Raw genomic sequence first — 22,246 nt, forward strand, 5'->3', positions numbered from 1 at the left:
CAGTTCTGTGGTGTAAATTCACATTGCTGTGCTCCCAGTCTCTAGAACTCCTATACATCCTGCAAAGCTGAAACTACCCATTAACAAGAATTCCCTGTGTCTCCTCGCCACCCAGCGCTGGCAACCACCCATTCTACTTTCTGTCACTATGAACCTGATTATACCTATGTTGTAGCTTGTGCCAGTCATTTTAATGAATGACTTCCCATTGTATGTGTATAGCCCAACTTTTTAATCTGTTTGTCTGTTGGTAAACACTTGGGTTCTTCCAACTCTTGGTAATTGTGAATATTGCTGCTGTGAACGTGAATGTACAAATATGTTTTGAGACCTTATTTTCAATTTGGGGGGATATATATTCCAAAATGGGATTGCTGGATCATATGGTAATATGTTTTATATTTTTCAGTGTACGAGTCTTTTGTCTCCCTGATTAAATTAGTTCCTAACTATTTCACTCTTTTTGATGCTATTATAAATGGAACTGTTTTCTTAATTTTCCTTTTGAATTATTCATCGCTAGAGCATAGAAATGTGACTGGATGTTTTTGTGATCACTTTGTGTCCTGCCACGTTGCCAAATTTATTTACTCATTTCTTAGAAGATTCTTTAGAGTTTTCTGTGTACCAGATCATGCCTTAAGCAAATGGAGATAATTTTATTTACTCCTTTCTCATTTGGATGCCTCTTCTTTTTAGTTTTTCTTTCTTTCTATTTATTTGTTATTTATTTATTTATTTATTGCCTACTGACTCTGTCTAGGACTTCTGGTACTATGTTGAATAGAAAAGTGAGAGTGGACATCCTTATCTTGTCACTGATGTGAGAGGAAAAGCTTTTAGTCTTATACCACTTGCATTTTCCCAAGTACCATTGATTGGGTAACCAAGTCAGAAGACCTGACTTGGACGACGTGATATCTGTGAGTAAGTGATTGACAGAGCATACTGGCCAGAGTAAAGCAGGCTAAGGAAGGTGAGGGTGTGGCTAGCGATGGTGGTATGCACATGTGCAGCCTGCTCATGGAATGCTTCTTCCCCCTGGGAGTGTACCAGTACAGATGCTAGGGTGACATTTGAAAAAAAACCCAAAAACAAAACAGAATGTGTTTTCTATTCTGTGTCACCAGTGTGCCCATTTTTCCTTTTCTAGAAAAGAAAATTTCCTTATTTGATGTTTTTAATTAGAGAGACAATACATATTTGTTTTATTAAGTTAGTGCATAGAAAACTTGACACAAAGATCATACTTGGGCAAAGTGATTAATCTAATTCTCTTTCCAATCCAACACATCCTTCCTAAGATAATCAGTGGTAATAGCCTAGTACACGTCTTCCCAAAGTTTTTCTCCTTCCCCACCAGAAATGAGCTTTACTTTCCCCCGTGTGTACACTGTGTATTTTGTCTAAACAGAATCTTTTTATGTTATTTTTCAATTTACTTTTTCAATTTAACAATAGTCATGCACATCCCTGCAAATTGATAGAAGCAGTTCTAACCCCCATTTTATTTTCTGGTATACATAGGAGTATATTGGATGTTCTTTGAGATTTTTTTTTTCCTGATTTCACTTATTTCTTTTCATTACTGTAAATTGCCCATGTGAATTGTATGGGATCTTCCTATGCTTTCCCTCTATGCCCAAATAACCACTTAAGAACATATGAACACAAAAAGGTTTGGGAATAGCTTGCCTACTGTATTCAATGGTATATTACATATACTTTTCTGTATCTTAGTTTTCCACACAACCTCATAGAAGTACCTTCAACTCAACCTGTATACCTTTAATGCATTCTTTGATAGCTGCATTATATTCTATGATATAAACCCATTACTAATTATTCAATTTTCAGTTTATTAATAAACATTTGTTTTGTTTCCTTTCTTCCTTTAGGAATAGTGGTATAATAAGCTTATTTGCACATTTATTCTTTTTTTTTTCACTTCCAAGTTCATTTTATTTTATTTTTATTTTTTATTTTTTTTATTGGTTGTTCAAAACATTACAAAGCTCATGATATATCATATTTCATACATTTGACTCAGTTGGGTTATGAACTCCCATTTTTACCCCAAATACAAATTGCAGAATCACATCGGTTACACACTCACATTTTTACCTAATGGCATATAAGTGACTGTTGTATTCTGCTACCTTTCCTATCCCCTACTATCCCCCCTCCCCTCCCCACCCATCATCCCTCTCTAACTCATCTGCTGTTGTTCAATTCTCTCCCTTGTTTCCCCACCCCTTTCCCTCGCATCCTCTTCCATGTAATTTTGTGTAACATTGAGGGTCTCCTACCATTTCCATATGTTTTCCCTTCTCTCTCCCTTTCTCTCCCCCGACTAGTCTTTGTTTAATGTTAATCTTTTCCTCATGCTCTTCTTCCCTGTTCTGTTCTTAGTTGCTCTCTTTATATCAAAGAAGACATTTGGCATTTGTTTTTTAAGGACTGGCTAGCTTCGCTTAGCATAATCTGCTCTAATGCCATCCATTTCCCTGCAAATTCTATGATTTTGTCATTTTTTATTGCTGTGTAGTACTCCATTTTGTATAGATGCCACATTTTTTTATCCATTCATCTATTGAAGGGCATCCAGGTTGCTTCCACAGTCTAGCTATTGTGAATTTTGCCACTATGATCATTGATGTGGCAGTATCCCTATAGTACGCTCTTTTAAGATCCTCAGGGAATAGTCCGAGGAGGGTGATAGCTGGGTCAAATGGTGGATCCATTCCCAGCTTTCCCAGGTATCTCCATACTGCTTTCCAAATTGGCCTTACCAATTTGCAGTCCCACCAGTAGTGTACAAGTGTACCCTTTTCCCCACATCCTCTCCAGCATTTATTGTTGTTTGACTTCATAATGGCTGCCAATCTTACTGGAGTGAGATGGTATCTTAGGGTGGTTTTGATTTGCATTTCTCTGACTGCTAGAGATGGTGAGCATTTTTTCATGTACTTATTCATTGATTGTATGTCCTCCTCTGTGAAGTGTCTGTTCAGGTCCTTGGCCCATTTGTTGATTGGGTTATTTGTTATCTTATTGTTTAATTTTTTGAGTTCTTTGTATATTCTGGATATTAGGGCTCTATCTGAAGTGTGAGGGGTAAAAATTTGTTCCCAGGATGTAGGCTCTCTATTCACCTCTCTTATTGTTTCTCTTGCTGAGAAAAAACTTTTCAGTTTAAGTAAGTCCCATTTGTTGATTCTTGTTATTAACTCTTGGGCTATGGGCGTCCTATTAAGGAATTTGGAGCCTGACCCCACAGTATGTAGATCGTAGCCAACTTTTTCTTCTATCAGATGCCGTGTCTCTGATTTGATATCTAGCTCCTTGACCCATTTTGAGTTAACTTTTGTGCATGGTGAGAGAAAGGGATTCAGTTTCATTTTGTTGCTTATGGATTTCCAATTTTCCCAGCACCATTTGTTGAAGATGCTATTCTTCCTCCATTGCATGCTTTTAGCCCCTTTATCAAACATAAGATAGTTGTAACTTTGTGGATTAGTCTCTGTATCCTCTATTCTGTGCCATTGGTCCACCAGCCTGTTTTGGTACCAGTACCACACTGTTTTTGTTACTATTGCTTTGTAGTACAGTTTGAAATCTGGTATTGCTATACCTCCAGATTCACACTTCCTGCTTAGAATTGCTTTTGCTATTCTGGGTCTTTTGTTTTTCCATATGAATTTCATGATTGCTTTATCTATTTCTACAAGAAATGCTGTTGGGATTTTGATTGGCATCGCTTTAAACCTGTAGAGAACTTTGGGTAATATCGCCATTTTGATAATGTTAGTTCTGCCTATCCATGAACAGGGTACATTTTTCCATCTTCTAAGATCTTCTTCTATCTCTCTCTTTAGGGTTCTGTAGTTTTCATTGTATAAATCTTTCACCTCTTTTGTTAGGTTGATTCCCAAGTATTTGTGCTAGTATTTTTATTTTGACATTAGAGTATTTTGAAATCCCATTAAAGGGTATCTTTGGCAATAGATGTTGATTCTAAACTTTTCATAACAATTCCAGTAGCAATTTATGAGAGTATCCTTTTCTGACATCTCTGTTAGCAATAAACATTCATTCTTTCATGTATTATGTTGATCTGAATGGAAAGAGTGGATTTCAACAGCTTTCAATATATTTGATCTTCTGGATCTTGGCTTTTCTGAGAGTTGCCTAGGCATTTCTTTTTGAACATTTCCTATAGTCCCCCTCCCCCAATTTCTAAGAGGGATCTTTATATTATCAATATTAGCATTTTATTTAAAATTTCTTTTACAAATATCTCCTCAAATATATTACTTCCATACCTTCCTTGTGATAGATTTTGTGTTTTTTAAATATTTTTTTCAGTTGCAGATGGACACAATACCTTTATTTTCTTTCTTTATTTTTATGTGCTGCTGAGGATTGAACCTTTATTTTTATGTGTGCTGAGGATTAACCTCACACATGCTAGTCAACTGAGCCTTAGATTTTGTTTTTATAGAAGTTTTAGATTTTCATATAGCCAAATATATATCTTTTGTTTTGTTTTTGTTTTTGAAATAAGAACTCCATGTATCCCTAGGTTATCCATAAATTTTCTTTTAGAGCCTATTGTTTTATTTTTGACATCTAACTTTTACCTTATGTAATTCATTTTTATGTATGAGGCAAGAAAAGAAATTAATTTTCTTCCAAGTAGTCAGCTGAAGGGACCAGCACCATTTATTAAGGTCCAAAAATATATCGAAGGAGGATTTGAAACTTTTCTTATTGCACATAAAAGCAAAGTATAAGGTCTACTATGGTAAAATGAATATGATAGACAAATAGAGTGGACCCTCTGTATCTCCAGGTGCCACACTCATTGATTCAATCAGAATAATAAAAAAATTGCATGTGTATCAAATGTGGACAGGTATTTTTCTTGTTTATTCCCTGAGCCATATAGATTAGAACCATTTACATTAATATTATAGGGGATTTGGAGACGACTTAAAGTATATAGGCTGTGTGTGAGTTCTATGCAAATGTGACATTATTTTATATAAGGGATTTGAGTATCTGTGGATTTTGTTGTTTGCAAGGGGTCTGGAACCAGTCCCCCATGGCAACTGAGGAAACTATATCAAGGGAAAAGAATGGAGATTCCAGAAATAGAGCCTAGTGGGGTTAATTTTTTATATATATATGACAAAGTAGTATTTGAATTCTATAGGTAAGAGAGTGAAATATTTAAGCAATATCTACTTTCTAGAAAATTTCAGCGGGAGGGAATTAGAATTTGCAGAGTGTATTTATTTTCACTAACCACACACATAATTCCAAAAGTCATTTGCCAACAAATTCCAAGGAAAAATGCAGAATCTCTGCTCAAGAAATTCTCAATGGCTCATCTCGAGTGAATTTTAATGATAGTGACAGAAAAAAAATCAAGTCATTTCCTGGCTGCACACTGTGCATGTTGACAGGTCTGAGTGATCTCCCAGTGTGTTCCTTCTCAATTTCAAGGCACTAAGGATAACAAAGTTTCCTTCTGTTAATTTCTGCTCATTATTTTAGGCATCCAGAGCATTGGCATCACCTTCTAGCTGAGCACATCTGGACTGAATTAGGGTGGGCCCCTTTATTTATTAATGTACTTACAGTGACCCATGTGGGGGGGGGGGGTTGGCAGTGCCGAGAGGCTGTCAGTAGGAAGGGATTGTTGTAGGACCATTTGAGAAGTAGAGCCAGGAAGCAGAAGAAGGATTTTAACAGGTAGATATTCCAGGCATGGGCAAGGTGACCTTTTGAGACATGAGTGATATAATCAGATGATCACAGTGACCTGCCCCTGTGGGGAGAGGGAGCAGTGATCAGGTTAGGAGTGAGTGATCAGAGGCGGGACTTCCTGCATGGGGACTTCCGCAGGGTGCTGAGTCTTTCTGGAAGTTCTCTAGTGGCTTGGGAAGTCTTTTAATAGCCTGACCTCATTTGGCTTGTTCTCTGTTGACTGTACCTAAAACAACTACCATATGCAGAGACATGTCAGGTGCCAAAGTTCATGAGGCACTGAGCATTGAAGTCAGTGGGTAGGTCTTAGTATGACAAATTAGAAAATTGAAGTTTAACAGACTGGCATCCCCAGAATTATGTTGATTGGCAGAGCTGTGGTTCGTTCTGTCTGTGTGGGTCCAAAAGCTGTGCCCTTTCCACTCTAAGGCACATCTCCTACCCTCCCCTGCAGCATGGTGCATTGGAATGCTCGCCACCTGCCTGCTGTAATGCCAGCCTGGCATTAAATAATTTTTGTGACGTTTCCCATAATGTAGCTCACATTACGCACAGTTGGCCCCATGCATAATTGAATTGACTTTAAAAATAAAATATAAATACCAACTAAAAGTGGATTTATAACTATCTGGAGATGGCCTTTGTGCAGCACGGTGTTTAAGAAAAGCCTTTTATCTCATTGTCAGCATTATGCCGTGCCAGCCGCAGCCAGTCACATAGGAATGTGGTGGCCCACTTAGGTTCTCTTTAATTGCTCACTATAAATAGCATAATGATGCTGCCATAAAAAGACTACTCTAACGGAGGAGCTCTGTGTGACCCATATATGTGATGTTTTTCTAGGTATCTGTGTCTGGCAAAATGGATGGCTACGGACGAGATGGTTTTCATTGCTGAAGTGAAAGCTTCATTTCTAAAGCCGGTCATTTCTTTCCTCCCTGACCTTCAGATCCTGTTGACTCTCAGTCATTCCATTCTGGCTTCGTCAGTCTCACGTGTCGCATAGAATTCCAGCACCCACTTGAGCTGGTCCCAGAAAGAAGTGCCTCCTGAGTGAGCCCTGTCCCGAGACCTAACAAGAAGCCATTGCTGGATGTTGTGGCATGGTCTTTCTGCTCTGGCAGTTGTGGGAAACTGGGCACCGTGCTGGGTGAATTTCCTTGATTCAATCATAGTGTCTTCTCTGCCAAGGTTCTCACCAGCCTTTGTCAATCATCACCCCCGGCAGGGCAGTCACACCCCTTGGGGTTCCCTCTGGCCAGAGGCTGTGAGTTGTTCCAGGTTAATTAAGTGTGTTTGCAGCAAATCTGGGCTCCTTCTGGTGTCTGTTTACCCCCCATTCGCTGTAGGTTGGGTCCTGACCTTTTATAGAACATCTCTTCAAAACTTGGTTGTTTTCCCACCAAAATCTTTCTTTTCAAAAAGAATAGAATCCATAGGATTGCAGGTTTGAAAGGAGAGGGATTGGTGGGTAAAAGGACAGACAGCATAAAGACTCAGACTCTGGGGCAGAGTGTGGGACTGTGGAAAGGCAGATCAAACATTACGACTTGGAAGATTAAGTGGTAGAGCGGGAGGGAGTCTGGGGGTCATGGGGTGACTGGATGGATGAGCTGGTGGGCAGAATGTGTGCTGTGGATGAGGAAGCATGTCATCCTGGAAAAGAAGCAATGGCTTTTGTGGCCTGGGACTTTGCCTCTGCCTTTCTGCAGGTGCTGAAAGAGATCTGAGTAGATCCAGAGTAGATTCGAAGCCAACCCAGGGCACTGGTCCAGATGCTAACAACTGGGTCATAGCATCTGGTATTTTTTCCCTTCGTGGTGAGGTGGTCATTTCCTTACACATAAACCATTACTAGCAGTGATAATTGGCACACTTTGAAAACCTGTCCCTCCATCCCCTCCTCACTCCTTCCCGCCCTCCCTCCCTTCTCTCCTATTTTCCCAGTGCTGGGGACTGAACCCAGGGCCTTGAGCATGCTAGGCAAGTGTTCTTCCATGAGCTACAACCCCAGTTCCCACCCCGATGATTCTTGTGCACTGTGTTTTTCTCTCAAAATTTAATCACGACTCAGTAGACATTGCTTTCCTTCTTCTAATGGATGAGAAAAAATATTCAGTAACTTGTGGGCCATCGAGGTGAATTTAGAACTCTGGCTTTAAACTCACATTCTTTCTCAGGCCCGTATTTCCTGGAAGTATAGTTGGGCAGGAGCCCTGCTGCAGTGTGGTATCAGGCATCGATTCTGAATGCCATGAGGCTGAGGCATTAGAATAGAAAACAAGGTGCTCTCAATTTTGTGATATGCATGGGGTAGAAGATGTGGAGCTAAGCTCTACGGCGGCTCTTTAATCAACCATTAGCCCAGGCATATTGCAAAAACAGGCCTCTGGGGTGTGGTTTCGAAGCCTGTCTCCGGAAACTAGCAGATGCTGGTGTTGTACCAGTGCTGTCAGCTCTGGTTATTCTCTCACAATAAGAGGGTAAGAAAAAAATTCAAAATGCCTATTAAGCATCTACGGTTAACCTATTCTTCCTGCTTAGTTCCCACAATAGTTTGGAGTCCTCAGCTTCCAGCCTGTCTGTGATCTCTGGCACCCTTCTCAGCAGTGGGTTCACAGAGCCACCAGGAGGAGCATGCATTTCCGGTAGTCTGCATTTGGCACAGGCCATCTGATTTCCCATGGGTCTCCTGTGTGCTTGATTTTTGTTAAGGTAAAAAAAAAACCTATAATAACTGCGGCACCTGTTATTTGAGATCATTTATGTCCGACTTCACTTAGCCAGAAGATGAAAAGATGACAGTCTTCAAACCAAAAGGACATTTGAGCAACCGTGAGAGAGGCTGGAAAACTTGTGTATGGCGTGGAGAGTCTGTGACTCTTAGTCTGTTTACTATTGTTTAAAAATATCTCAGAAGATTCGACTGTCTGGTTTCCCAGCCTGCACACTGTTGAAGTGGCAGATTAAAAGGTGTGGGGATTCTGTGGAGGCAGCCGCATTGACAAGAGCGAGGAATAGAAATTAGAGCCAGCAGTTATAGGGACTTCCCAAACCGGGTCAACGAGTCCCATGTCACATGATGGCAAACAGAAGCACGATTATCACATAACAAACTCACGGGACGTCTTGTAGAATCAACAAACATGTGACTATGGCTGTTTGCATTGTTGAGAGAAAAAGAAAAGTTAAATTGATTTTATGGGCCTCTGTTTCAGAAGGGTAGAGCAATGCCCAGTTCACTTTAAAGCATCTCTATGTTTAAGATGTTACAAAAGATTTTCTTTTTAAAAAAAATTTGTGTTTAGAAAGACAAGCTGGACTTCTGCTTCTAGGAAGCTGGTAGGTGCACTTACCCCCTCTTCTCCTCAGATAAAACAAAAACTCCTGTACTTTATTTATTGGAAACACATAAAAACGTGTCTCGACTTCATGACCCAGCAGTGAGGCCCCGGGGTTTCCTTATTGCTCCTATTTGACTTCGAGTAGAAGAGACTGGAAACCCAGAGCAGCCAATGGGCACAGACAAAAACACCAGAGGGACAGAAAAGGAGCCGCTGAGTGAGTCAGAAAACTCAGATGATGACCATCTTCCCCGGCCAGACCCCACAGACAAAACTTGTGGTCACTTGTACCCAAGCCATTAACCATCAAGAGGGGAGCTCAGACGCGATCGTTCTGAGGCTGCCCTGCCCAGAGTGGCATTAGAGCAAGGATCCTGGACTTTCACCCCCACCTGGCACTGACCAGGGGCCCCTCGCCTCCCCACTGTGGTGAGTCTGAGGAGGCCTAGAGTCAGGACTTGCACCAGCCCCAGGGACAGTGAGGCCTCACACCCCTCCTATGGCTCAGTGGAGGCCACGCAGGGAGCCTGAGCCTCTAGTACCTCTTGTCGGTGAGGAGAAGGCCCTCCCTCCTACTCCCGTGTCCTCTGCCAGAGAATGACCAGAAGGTGTCCCTAAGAGCCAGCCTCCCCTATCCTAATACGCAACCCGTCCAGACTTCGGCGAAGACGTGTTCATCCTACCAAGAACCTGGAAGATCTCCGACTGAAGGCAAAAAGACATCTGTAGATGCCAATCTACGGACATCTCACTGAGGTTACAGATGTTAGAACTTACAAAAACGTCCAAGCAGCCATAATAAAAATGATTCAATAGCCCATGAAAAGATGTTCAACACCGTTAGGGAGATGCAAATCAGAACCGTCATGAGGTATTGCTTCAGATCTGCTGGGATGGCTGTAATGCGGAAGAAAGGCACTAGGAATGCTGGTGAGAATCTGGGGGAATTGGAACCCTCACACTTTCCTGGGGGGATACGAAATGGTGCAGCTGCTTTGGAGAGCAGTTTGGCAGTTCCTCTAAAAGCTAAAGTGACTGTATGATCCCGTAATTCTGCTCCTAGTTGTAAAACCAAGAGTATGAAAGCCTATGTCTACCCAAAATCTGTACACAGGAATTGTTCAGAATGCTCACTACACACTCATCGCATTGCTCAAGCACAGAAACAATACAGATATCCATCCTCTGATGAATGCATGAACAAAATACTGTATGCCCTTATAATGAAATATTTTTCTGCTATGAAAGGAAAGAAGTACTTATTCATGCTCTAACATGGATGAATTTTGAAAACGTTGTGCTGACTAAAAGAAACTACACACAAAACATTACATATTTGCATTAGTCAGAATTTTGCTGCTGTGATCAAAAGACCTGACAGAAATTGTTAGAGGAGGGAAAGTTTATTTGGGGCTCAGAGGTCTCAGTGCACAGACAGCCAGTTCCATTGCTCTGGGCCTCAGGTGAGGCAGAATACCATGGCAGAAGAGTGTGGTGGAGGAAGGTGGCTCAGGACATAGCACCAAGAAGTAGGGAGGGAGGTGGAGAGAGAGGGCCAGCGCACACTCCATTCACAGACAAAATATATACCCTAAAGACACTTCCCCAGTGAGCACCTCCAGCCACCCCCTCCAGCTGATCCGTATCAGGTGATTAATGCACTGACTAGGTTAAGGTCCTCACCACCCAATCATTTCCCCTCTGAACTTTCTTGCATTGTCTCACACAGGAGCTTCTGGGGAACACCTCACATCTAAACTGTATCCTATTGTATGATTCCAGTGATATGAAATAGCTAGTATAGGTAAATCTTCAGAGACCGCAAATAGGTTAATGGTTTCCAGGGAATGGGGAGAAAGGTAGATGCACAGCACTTGCTGTGTGGGGTTTTATTTTAGAGGGATACAAATGTTCTGGAATTAGGTAGAAATGGTAGTTGTACTTTATAAATATACCAAAGCCACTGAATTGTGCAGTTTAAAATAATGAATGTTATAATATGCAAATTATATCTCCAACACATGCAGTGTTTGGTAGAGAAATTACAAACACACATGAAACATGAAAAAATAAGTCACATAAAAAAAAATAGAACATGTAAAGAAGAACCAAATGGAAATTTTAGAACCCCCCCCCCAATGTAACACATTTTAAAAAAGCACCTCAATAGGGATCAATGGAAAAATGAAGGAGACAGAAAATAATTGGTTTAATTAAGATACAGTAATAGAAATTATACATTGTAAATAAACAGGGAAAAAAATAAAGAAATGAACAGCTGTCTGGGACCCGTGGGATTCTAACAGAAGATGGTTGATGACGTTGTTGTCATGGGACTCCTAGAAAGAGAGGACAGAAGAAAGAGGGCAGTCTTAAAAAGTACTCAAATAATGGCCCAATTTGGTAAAAGAACTAAAGATGTACAGATGCAAGCAGCAGAGAAAATAACCAAGCCAGATAATCTCAAATAAATCCATACCAGGATACACTCCCGTTAAACCTCTGAAAACAAAAGACAAAGAGAAGAACCTGAACGCAGCATTAGAGAAACTGTACTTCACCAAACAGGAGAAACAGTTAGACAGTGGATTTCACCCCAGGAGCCAAGGAGGTCAGAAGGAGGTGAAATCGAGACACATTTCATGTTACTACATTATCATTACTTCTACCAAATTGCCCTCCCACTCAGCTGAAACTTAAACTTCTAAATTACAAAACCCCTGCTTATCAAAATAAGATTTTATTGTGGATAAGTTGGGATATACAGATTAATACAGAGAAAATGCAAATGGCTCATGATCCTACCACCTGCCAAATCTTTGTGAGCTTCTCAATGTGCTTCTTTATCATAGTCTGTACAGAATCAAGATCCTCCAAGACATATGGTTTTGCTGTCCAACTTTTCATCTAAACTTTGTATGGCAAGGTGCTTTCTACTTTTTGAATGGTCTTCAGGAACATGCTTTTTAATGGTTGCAAAACATTCCGTATTCTGAGGGTAATTTATCTATCGGATTATTTTGAGGGCTTGCAGATTTTCGTGATTTTTAAAGATAAATTTTACTGGGAATATTTAAGGCAGGCAACATGATGTTGTGGGACAATTAAAGATAGTTAAAAGGTTATATGTGTGTCTCGTATTGCTGCAGTGTTAACAGCTTTTCATTGCAGTGACAAATACCTGAGAAGAACAATCTTGTGGAGGACAGATTCATCTTGGCTCACGGTTGGTTTCGGAGGTCTCAGTACGGGGCTGGCTGGCTTTGGGACTGTCGTGAGACAGAGCATCATGGTGGAAAGGCCAGATGGAGAAAAGCTGCTCAGCTTTTCTGGAATTAGGTAGCAGTGGTATGCAAGGAGCCGGGACCTTTCCAGGGCACACCCCTAGTGACCTACTTCCTCCAACCCCCCGGCCACCTGCAGTTTCTAGCTCCTCTGAGCACAACTCCATTCAACTGTGGGTCCACTGATGAGCTCAGAATCCTCATGGTCAAATCACTTCCCAATGCCCTGACTCTGGATGCAGTTGCTCTGGGGACCATGTCTTCAACACATGAGACTTTGGGGGACATTTCAGATCTGAAACATAACAGCTACTCAATTCTTTCACTTTTTGAAGTAAGAGAAGCTAAAATCTACTAATTTTGCATGAATTCCATATCCAGCACAATTTTATTACCTGTAGTTGTACATTGTTTCCCTAGACTTGTTCATTCTGTGGATATATAACTTTGTATGCTCTCAACTACATATCTTCATTTTCTCTCTTCCTCCCGGTAAACACTATTTTGTTTTCTATCTGTATATTTGATTTTTTAAAAAAGATTCCACATATGAGTGAAATCATGCAGTATTTTTCTTTGAGTCTGACTTATTTTACTTACCATAATGTCCTAAATCATCTGTGTTCTGGCAAATAGCAAGAACTTGTTCCTTTTAAGGGCTGAATAATGTTCCATTTTATACACCCCCCGCTACATGGTTTCTTTATTGGTCCATCTCTCAACACTTTGATTATTTGTATGTCTTGGCTCTTGTGAATGATGCTGCAATGAACATGGTAGTACAGATTTCTTTACAAGATGGTGGTTTCATTTTCTTTGAGTATATATTCAGAAGAAGGGTTGCTGGGTCATATGGAGTCCTGTTTTTAATTTTAACGAACCTCCATGCTGTTTTCCATAATGGCTCTCCCAACCCCATCGGTAGTGTACGTGAGTTCCCCTTTCTCCACACCCTCACCAGTGCTTGTTATCTTTTGACTCTGTGATAATTGCCATCCTAAGGAGTGTGAGACGGCCTCCCATAGTGGTCTTGATTTGCATTTTCCTGATGCTTAATGATGTGAAACACTTTTTCATGTAATTGTTGGTCATTTTTACGTTACCTTTGGGGAAAAATCATTTTTGTTATTTTAAACCATACTCTGTGCACATCACTGGGTGAAAAACTGACTATCTCACTGATTATTTTCTCATAATGGGGTCTTAGGTGTAGAATTCTATTTATTTATTCATATTGGTTCTTTTTAGTTACATATGATAGCAGGATCCATTTGCTATAATTATACAAGCATGAATATAGTGAAAGTCCCATTCTTATGGATTACATGGTGGTGGGATTCACTGTGTGGTTGTCAGATTCATCCCACTGTTTTTCCTTCCATTCTCCATTGTCTACTGCACTTCTATTCCAGCCCCCCACCCCACCGCCATGTGGATTAGCTTCGACCTATCACAGAAAACATCTGGCCTTGGGTTTTGGAAACTGATTCTCATTAGCATGATAATCTTCAGATGCATTTACTTGCTGGCAAATGTCATCAGGTCATTCTTCTTTATGGTTGAGTAATACTCTATTGTGTGAGTGAGTGTGTGTGTGTGTGTGTGTGTGTGTGTATACCACATTTTCTTTATTCATCTATCAAAGGGCACCTAGGTTGGTTCCATAATTTAGCTATTGTGAATTGAGCTGCTATAAACATTGATGTGGCTGTGTCACTGTAATATGCTGATTTTAACTCCTTTGGGTATAAATGTAGGAGTGGGATGAATGGGTCAAATGGTGGTTCCATTCCAGGTTTTATTAGGAATCCCCATACTGCTTTCCAGGGTAGTTGCACCAATTTGCAGTTCACCAGCAATGTATGAGTGTGTCTTTTCCCCAACATCCTCACCAACATTTATTGTTGCTTATATCCTTGATGATTGCCATTCTGACTGGAGTGAGGTGGAATCTCAGTGTAGTTTTAATTTGCATTTCTCTAATTGCTAGAGATGTTGAGCACTTTTTCAAAAATTTGTTGACCATTCATTCTTATTTCTTCTTCTGTGGAGAGAAAAATAAAGGAGTAGAATTCTTGGATTGAAGAGAGTAAACATTTAAACATTTTTTTGGATATATTTTGACAAATTTCTGAACTTGTTTACATTATTGGAATGTATCCAAAATTGCTGGACTTTGTAAACCAGGATTCGGGGAGGAGTGTTAGAGAAGGCTGCAGAGGCCTCTCCATCCAGGACTTGCCCTGGGCTGCTCAGAGGTGCTGGATTCAGAGCCGTGTGAGTCCCTCTCTGGCCTCGGGGATGCTGGGTCTGTGTGCACCGCATCCTGACCAGCCCTGAGGATGGGTGGGGCTGAGCTGGCAGGCGGAGTGTCCTCAGGAAGCCCGTGGTCTCTCTCCTGCACGCTCGAACCATCAATGTCTCCCTTCCACTGTGTCGTTCCCAAATGACATACAGAAACGCTGGCGCTCGAATAGAGCCCCACTCACTCTTCCTTTCTTCTTTTTTCATAAAAGTTTGATTTCAAAACTCAAATCTTTTAATGAAAATAGAGTATCTGCATATAAATAGTACAAAATATATTTAAATAATATAAAATATTATAAAAAGCAAATTATATATTCTATAATAAATATATTTTTTATTTTTTTATTGTTGGTTGTTCAAAACATTACATAGTTATTGATATATCATATTTATTATATATATTATATATTACAAATAATATAAAAAGTGAAAGTCCCTTTCACATCTAATACTTTGTTCTTTTCTGTGGGGGCAAAATATTGTTCCCTTTCAGCACAGTATAATATACATAATATACATACAGTAATTTAAACATATATAATACATATTATACATATAATATAAATTACATATTATACATATAATATAAATTACTGTGCCTCTGTGTGTGTGTATGAGTGTGCTGGGTGTGTGAATATATCCTTTTCTACAAAACAAAATCTCTTCCTTGGCCTCACTTCCTCCATGCATTTTGCAGTTCTGTTTGCAGAGTGATTTTGGAAGATCTAGCCACCTCTTTATCCTCTGCATCCTCTCCTCATCCCTCAGTCGGGTGTCCATACTGTCCTTTCATGAGGGCTGTTCTTGCCAGCTTCATCAGTAACTTCCATTCAGCAACTCCAATGGTCACTTTAGTCATCATCTTTCTTTCATTTTGCGAGCCTTTGTACAGTGGCCCATTCCCTCCCTCTGTCTTGGTCAGCTTTCCATTGCTGTGACAAAAATGTCTGGGAAAATCAACTTAAAAAGAGAAAAGGTTTATTTTGGCTCAACGTTTCAGAGGTTTCAGTCCTTGTTTGCTAGGCCCCATTGCTTTGGGTCAATGGTGGGGAGTGTGTCAGAAGAGGTCTTCTCATTCCACAGTGGGCAGGAAACAAAAGAAGTCAGGGGCTAGGGTCCCCAAATCCCCTTGAATGTCCCCCCCAGTGACCCAACTTCCTCCCACTAGGTCCACCTCCTAAAGGTCGTCTGCCACCTCCCAACAGTGCCAGAGTCTTCAAAGCATGGGGCTTTGGGGGGACATTCAGGTTCCAAACCCAAGCGCCCTCCGTCTTGAAACACCCTTCTGTCTGTGCCGCCTCTGGCTCGGGTGCCCTCATGGCCACACTGCTCAGCCTCCACCTTGGGCACCGTCTAGTGGGGCCGTGTGTGCGCTTCTTCTTGACCTCTGAGTGTGAGTGTGTCCCCGCTCAGCACGGGGCTCCATGTCCTTCCTTCATTTCCTCTTTTCCCACAGGGTCTCACCCAGTCCCTGGCTGTAAAAAGCGGTGGTTTCTCCAAAATTTGTACCTCCAGCCCAACCATTCCACGGAGATCTGTACTTTTTCAGTTCATTAAATAATCTCAAAAGTACCGTTTCCAAAATAGGACTCTGGGTGTCCCCCAGTGAGTTGGCTCCTCCCTGGGCCTCCCCGTTCTCGTGAATCCTGGCGCCGTCAGCTCTGCGCTGGAGTCGACAACCAACAACCTCCCAAGTCCTTTGGCCTCTACTTTCAGAAGGGGCTCCCAGCTCCTTCTTCTCTCCTCTTATTCTAGTCCAAGCCACGGCTCCGCACACCCGTCCTGGTCTTCACTCTGCCATTAAAAGAGCTTTTGAAAACGGAAGACAGATGGTGTCATTCCCATGCCACTTCGAGTAAGAGCCTGGCCCCAGAGCCTGTCTGTCAGTGCCTCTTTGTTTCTTGAACTCACTGGTATTGTCCTGTTTTCTGTGTCTGGGGACTGTAGGGACTCACATAGCTGAAGGGTTCAGGGTATCTCCTCCTTTGGGTGTGACTCCAACAGTGTGACCCTTCTTCCATGGACTGGATCTGCCTTGGAATAAGCTTCGCTCTCAGCAGACTCTCCTCACAGTTCCATGAGAGCTGGCAGAAGCTTCTGGTTTCTTACTGATTCATAATTGTTAATTTTTTAGATAGTGGTCCCACCACAATAGTGCCATTGGTACTGGGTGTCGCTGTTTTGCACTTTTTGTCCCCTGTGTGACTTCATGTGCTAACCCACTGGCTGGGTTAGCAATCCCTGTGGGTGGCAGCCACAGTAGCAGGCGGTGCCTGCACTTGGAGGTGCTCTACTTTACAAAGGACCATGACCACAGGTGTGACCACAGTTACAGTTGACATGGGGCTGAATAAGTCCACTGTGACTTTTCATGCATTGCTGCGTTGGCCTGATGTGAACTGGGTCAATATTCCAGTCTTTCTGAGTTTTAGCAGTGGCCAGGACACTTTTCTGTGTTTGTAACACCTGAGTTTTTAGGTTAGAAGGACCAAGCCTTGCAGTGATGACAAAGTCCCACACCGTGTACTGATGGCTGGACTTTCTTGCTTGCGCATTCCTGAACAGAATCACTACTTTCCACCCTGCTTCGTCTTGGCAGGGTCCCATGCTGTGCATGTATGGTTGATGGTTCCATATGTTCTCTCAGTTTCCATGTGGCTCCTATTTTAGAAACATGCGGGTTGTGTGTGATTGCTCCCTTTAGCTGATGAAGAGCACGGTAATTGCAGTTACCCTGTGACATCAGTGTGACACTTTCCATTTTAGAAGTGTAACGGGAAGTGCCTCTTGTTTCAACCTGCATCGTTATAATAATAAGGTTCGTGCAGATGGTTGTGATTTAGTATTTGCTGTCTTCTTGCTCTTCTGTCAGTGTGCATTTCTTTGCAGTTTTTACAAAGTTCTTTCGGATGATGAGCTTAATTAATTGGAGCCTCCTGAGGTGGGCAGGGGTGTCAGCAGGTGTCCCATTCAGTGCGCAGGGAAACTGTGGCATAGTCCCTCAATCCTTTGTTGAGGCTCATTGTCCAAAGTGGGCCCAGATCTTGAATCTTGGTATGTGTACTTTAAAGTGGGCTATCAGCTGTTTGTTGCTCCTGTCTGCCTGTCTCAGGTTGGCATTGATCCCTGTCTGACATATGTAGTGAATGGTAACAATGATTATGAGAGGGTCACCTGGAAGCTGCTTTGCATTGCACGTCAGCAGTTCAGAGATGCCTGCCTGAGTGATTGTATTAGTCAAGGATCTTCAGAGAAATGTAACCAATAGAATGTGTCTGAGTGTACAATAAGCAGATTTATTTTTAGGAATTGTCTTACACAACCATGGGGATTGGCAAGTCTGCACACTGCTGGCAGGCCAGCAAGCTGGAGACCCAGGGAAGAGTTGATATTGCAACTCCAATGTGAAGGCCACCTGCAGGCAGCCTTTCATTTTCCGCTGGGGACCTCAGTCCTCCTCTTGGGGACATCAGCAGATTAGATGTAGCCTTCTCACATTATGGAATGTAATTTGCTTCCCTCAAACTCTGTGTATCTATTTAAATGTTTCACAACTGAAAACTACCTTTGCAGCAACATCTAGACTGGTTGACCACCATCTAGAATTGACCACCATGGGCTAGACATTTGGATGCATAGAATTGCCATCATATTGGCCAACTAGACAGTGCTCTAAGATGACATCTTTATAAAGAGATCCCTAGTGTCTATAAAAAGGAGATGTTTATATTTTCCTTAGCATTATTAACCAAATGATAATAATGAAATAAAGTAATAATGAAAAGCCGGAGTCTTTAATTATATTGTTACATTTCTGATGCCCTGAAAATAGCACTTAGTAAATTAAAGACATGACCTCCCTTTTTTGGATCAGCATCAAAATAGCAAAAAATGATCAATTCCTAGAAAATTCTGTTTGTGCTCAGAAGAATAAGTTCTGATTGTCACAACCTTTCATTTTGGAGACTTGCTTAAAGACATACAGTTTATTTGCACATTCTTTGATTTGCAAATGCTGATTTTATTTAAGTTCTTAGATAATTTTGGATTTTTTAAATGAACACTTTGTTGAAGGGCTTATTATTCTCTTGAGCATTTCCCAAACTCACATGTTTAATGCCTGTCTTTATAAGCCTGAACCTATGCCTTATGGAAATGATATCCATCCTAAAATATTTAGAAAGTTTACAAATCATAGTGTTTTTTTTTTAATTTGATAGACAATAGTCCTCAGAGGAGTTCTATTCAAGCTGAATTCATTGAGAATAGTAGCAAAATTCCCTTTGGTTAAGTTTGGTAAAGGTGAGAATATCCTGAACTGGTTCCCATGGTCTGGGAGTGACATATTAGACATCATTAACTGAGTCATGAAACTCCCTAGAAGACATACCATGCAGTAACTTGACAACGTAAGAATAATATAGTTCCAATAAGTTGTTACCACGTAATTCAGTCATGGACGGGAATAGTGATGGAACTGTCCACCAAGAGCACTGTTGGTTACGAAGATGACCAACACATGAAATATAACTTCTTATCTTTGAACATGTAGTACACCCTGAGTTCAACTATTCAGTATCCTATTGCAACATTCTCCTGTTTTTAATGGAAGGAGGATGTGCTTGCTGAAACTGTCTCATCATCCATCGGGTGCTTTCTATGATGGTGGAGAGCAACAAAGTGCAATTGTGGTTTGCTGGATATTGGCTTTAGGATGTGCTCTACCCAGCTGTTATACCCTCAGCCTTGCTGGTAAGAACAAAAGGAAGCTCTGGTCTGCTCTAGACACTCTTGATTTACCCAAGAGAGGACGTGCCGGGGGGATTAAAGCCTCACTGTCTATGTCATCCTTGTCATCATTGTCATTTGAAAAAAACTCTGTCATTGGTTGGAAGACATTCTAGACATTTCTTCACCAAAAACACAATTCTGCCTGTTTGGCTGAGGGTGTTAGGAATCTGTGTGAGAAATCAGAGGCAGGATCTAGATTTTAGCCCTGGGGCCATTCCCATGTCACGCTGCCCAAGCCATCCATCTCACACACACGTGTCCCTGCCGTCCAGATAATGTGTTGTGCAAAATGTTCATTTTCATAGGAAAACTCAGCTCAGCTTAAATTCGTGGCTTAGTTTCTAAGATTTTAGTTACCCATAGTCAACTGTGGTCCAAAAATAGAGTATAAGAGCACAAGATATTTAAAGAGAGAGAACGTTCACATAATTTTATTACAATATTACTCTATTGTTTGTATTGTGCCTAATTTATAAATTAAACTTTGTCATAAGATTATGGGAAAAAGATAGTTTATAGAAAACTCAGTATTATCTATGGTCTCAGGCATCACTGGGGATCTTGGATACATCCCCCATGGATAAGGAAGACTATCATATATAGTGAGAACAATTTATTTAAAATGGAGTATATGACCGTGGCCCCTGTGTATTATAAATATCATATAAAAACACATATGAACATGAAAATGTTGGAGCCAGATGCGGTGGCACAAGTCTGTAATCCCAGTGACTTGGGAGGCTGGGTCAGGAGGATTGCATGTTTGAAGCCAGCCTCAGTGTCTTAGTGAGGCCCTAACCTATTTTGTGAGACCCTGTCTCAAAATAAGAAACTAAAAAGGAATAGGTAAGTAGCTCAGTGGTAAAGCAACCTGGGTTCAATCCCTGGTACCAAAAAAAAAAAAAAAAAGTAATATCAAGAGACATAGAACTATAGTATTCATTTTAATAATAATTGTTGCTTATTAGTATTGGCTTATTGTTTATATAATTGAAACATGCAATAGACAAAAATCATTCATGCTACCACCATTGCAGTATAAAGCCTTCAGGTATTTCCAATTTGCTTTTTGAATGCATATAAATTATTTACAGTAATAATTCTTTTTTCTTAGGTAACACTGCATTTCAAACATCTTTTTCTACAAAAATTCAGTTCAAAAATTAATTTATGTTTTTCTATATTTGAATGAACCAAAGAATATTTTATGCTAGGAGGCTGGGACAAAATACAAAGGGAGGTCCACATACTGTATAGTTACACATTTAAAAGTTATAAATTGAGTGAACAAACCATTAAATAAAATATGTTTTGTTCTCATACCTTGACATCTATATGGTTGCAATGGAAGTCTTGAAAGAATGAAGAAAAATTATGATTTTTATATGAATGGATGTTATTTAAAAAAACCCAAATGACAGAATTTATTATTTTGTACTATTATCACATTCGGGAAAATGGGATGCTAATATCATTAAGTTTTTTTTTTTTTTTCCAAAATGCATCAGTTATTTAATTAGGTTCTTGGTAAGAAATTTAGAACATCAATTTGTGAAGATAAATTCCATTTGTTAGAGCAAAAACAGATCTAACGGAGCCCGGAGCTTAGGAATAGCTTTGATTTGGGGTAAAATTTGTGAGTCCACAGCTTTCTGATGAACCTTGTGCTGCCCTGTAATTTTGTTTCTCTCTTTCTCTGTGTTGAAGACGTTACCTTCCTGGTGTCTGGGCTTCAGCAACTTCTTCTTGAATTAAGCATCAGGGAGGTATTTTGGGATTTTTAGGTTGCTGACATCCATCTTTGTGGAGGTGGACAACAGATTTCTGGTGTATTTTACCCCGAGGAACTCGACTGAGAGAAAGAGGTCCCCTCATAGTAGCAAGCCACTGCTCAGCGGCTTTAGGAAAACCACTTTTGCCTCCGTGGCAGCCGGTGAGGATGATCCAGATGGTCCCAGGAGTGATGCTGGCTTGCTGTTTTCTCACAGGAGACCCGGGGGGTTTGCCATGGATCAACAGCTTTTGTGGCACATCTACAGCTGGATGGGATCTAGGCATTTTGCAAAGCTTTACCACCCCGGTACCACTATTCTTGTCACCATTGACTGGTTTGTGACAGTAGCAAGAAATTTCTCCGCCTTTTTTTCAACCTGGAACTTAGCAGCTGAGTACTTCTTCTTGTACATGGCTTTTCAGGACTCTGTAGCAGATTGGGGGTTTCGGCTGCAGTGGGGCTTCCCTTCCTGGGGTTTCTTAGCCTTAGGGTCCCCCTTTTTAACCTTGCCAACACCCTCAGCCTTCTTAGCGTCAGGTTTCTTCTCCTTAGTGTCCAGCTTCTCAGCCTTCTCACCTGCCATCTTGCAAGACGGGAAAGAGAACTAAGTACCTGGTTTCTGGTCTGAATGCAATGATTGGCACTGACTCATTAAGCTTTGATTTAATAAAAAAATCCAAAGTTCTTGGGATTTTATCTTACCAGTTAAGAGCTTGGACTAGATGAAGATATTTTTCTTACTCATTTTTAGTGCATCCATCAGTCATTGAATCTTCATTAAATAAGCAAATTACCATGTCCTGCTGATGAAATCTATGTGGCTCATTCTCTAGAGGCCTCTTTGCCTTCATTTTAACATTTAAAAAATATTTTTTAAACCTTTAAAACTTTTTAACCTTTTTCTTTTCTGACTTTTACTTTCATAGTCTCTATTTCTAAAACAATCTTCCTTTATTCTTAATCATCTAGAG

General features: G+C 40.7%; 1 pseudogene; it reads right to left on the minus strand.

Annotated features, from left to right (window-relative positions):
* Nucleotides 1-21,037: 21,037 nt before the first annotated feature.
* Nucleotides 21,038-21,858, minus strand: LOC113182485 (large ribosomal subunit protein eL6 pseudogene; annotated as a pseudogene).
* Between the last annotated feature and the right edge of the window lie 388 nt (nt 21,859-22,246).

Source organism: Urocitellus parryii, chromosome 2 (assembly GCF_045843805.1).
Source record: "Urocitellus parryii isolate mUroPar1 chromosome 2, mUroPar1.hap1, whole genome shotgun sequence".
NCBI lineage: Eukaryota > Metazoa > Chordata > Mammalia > Rodentia > Sciuridae > Urocitellus > Urocitellus parryii.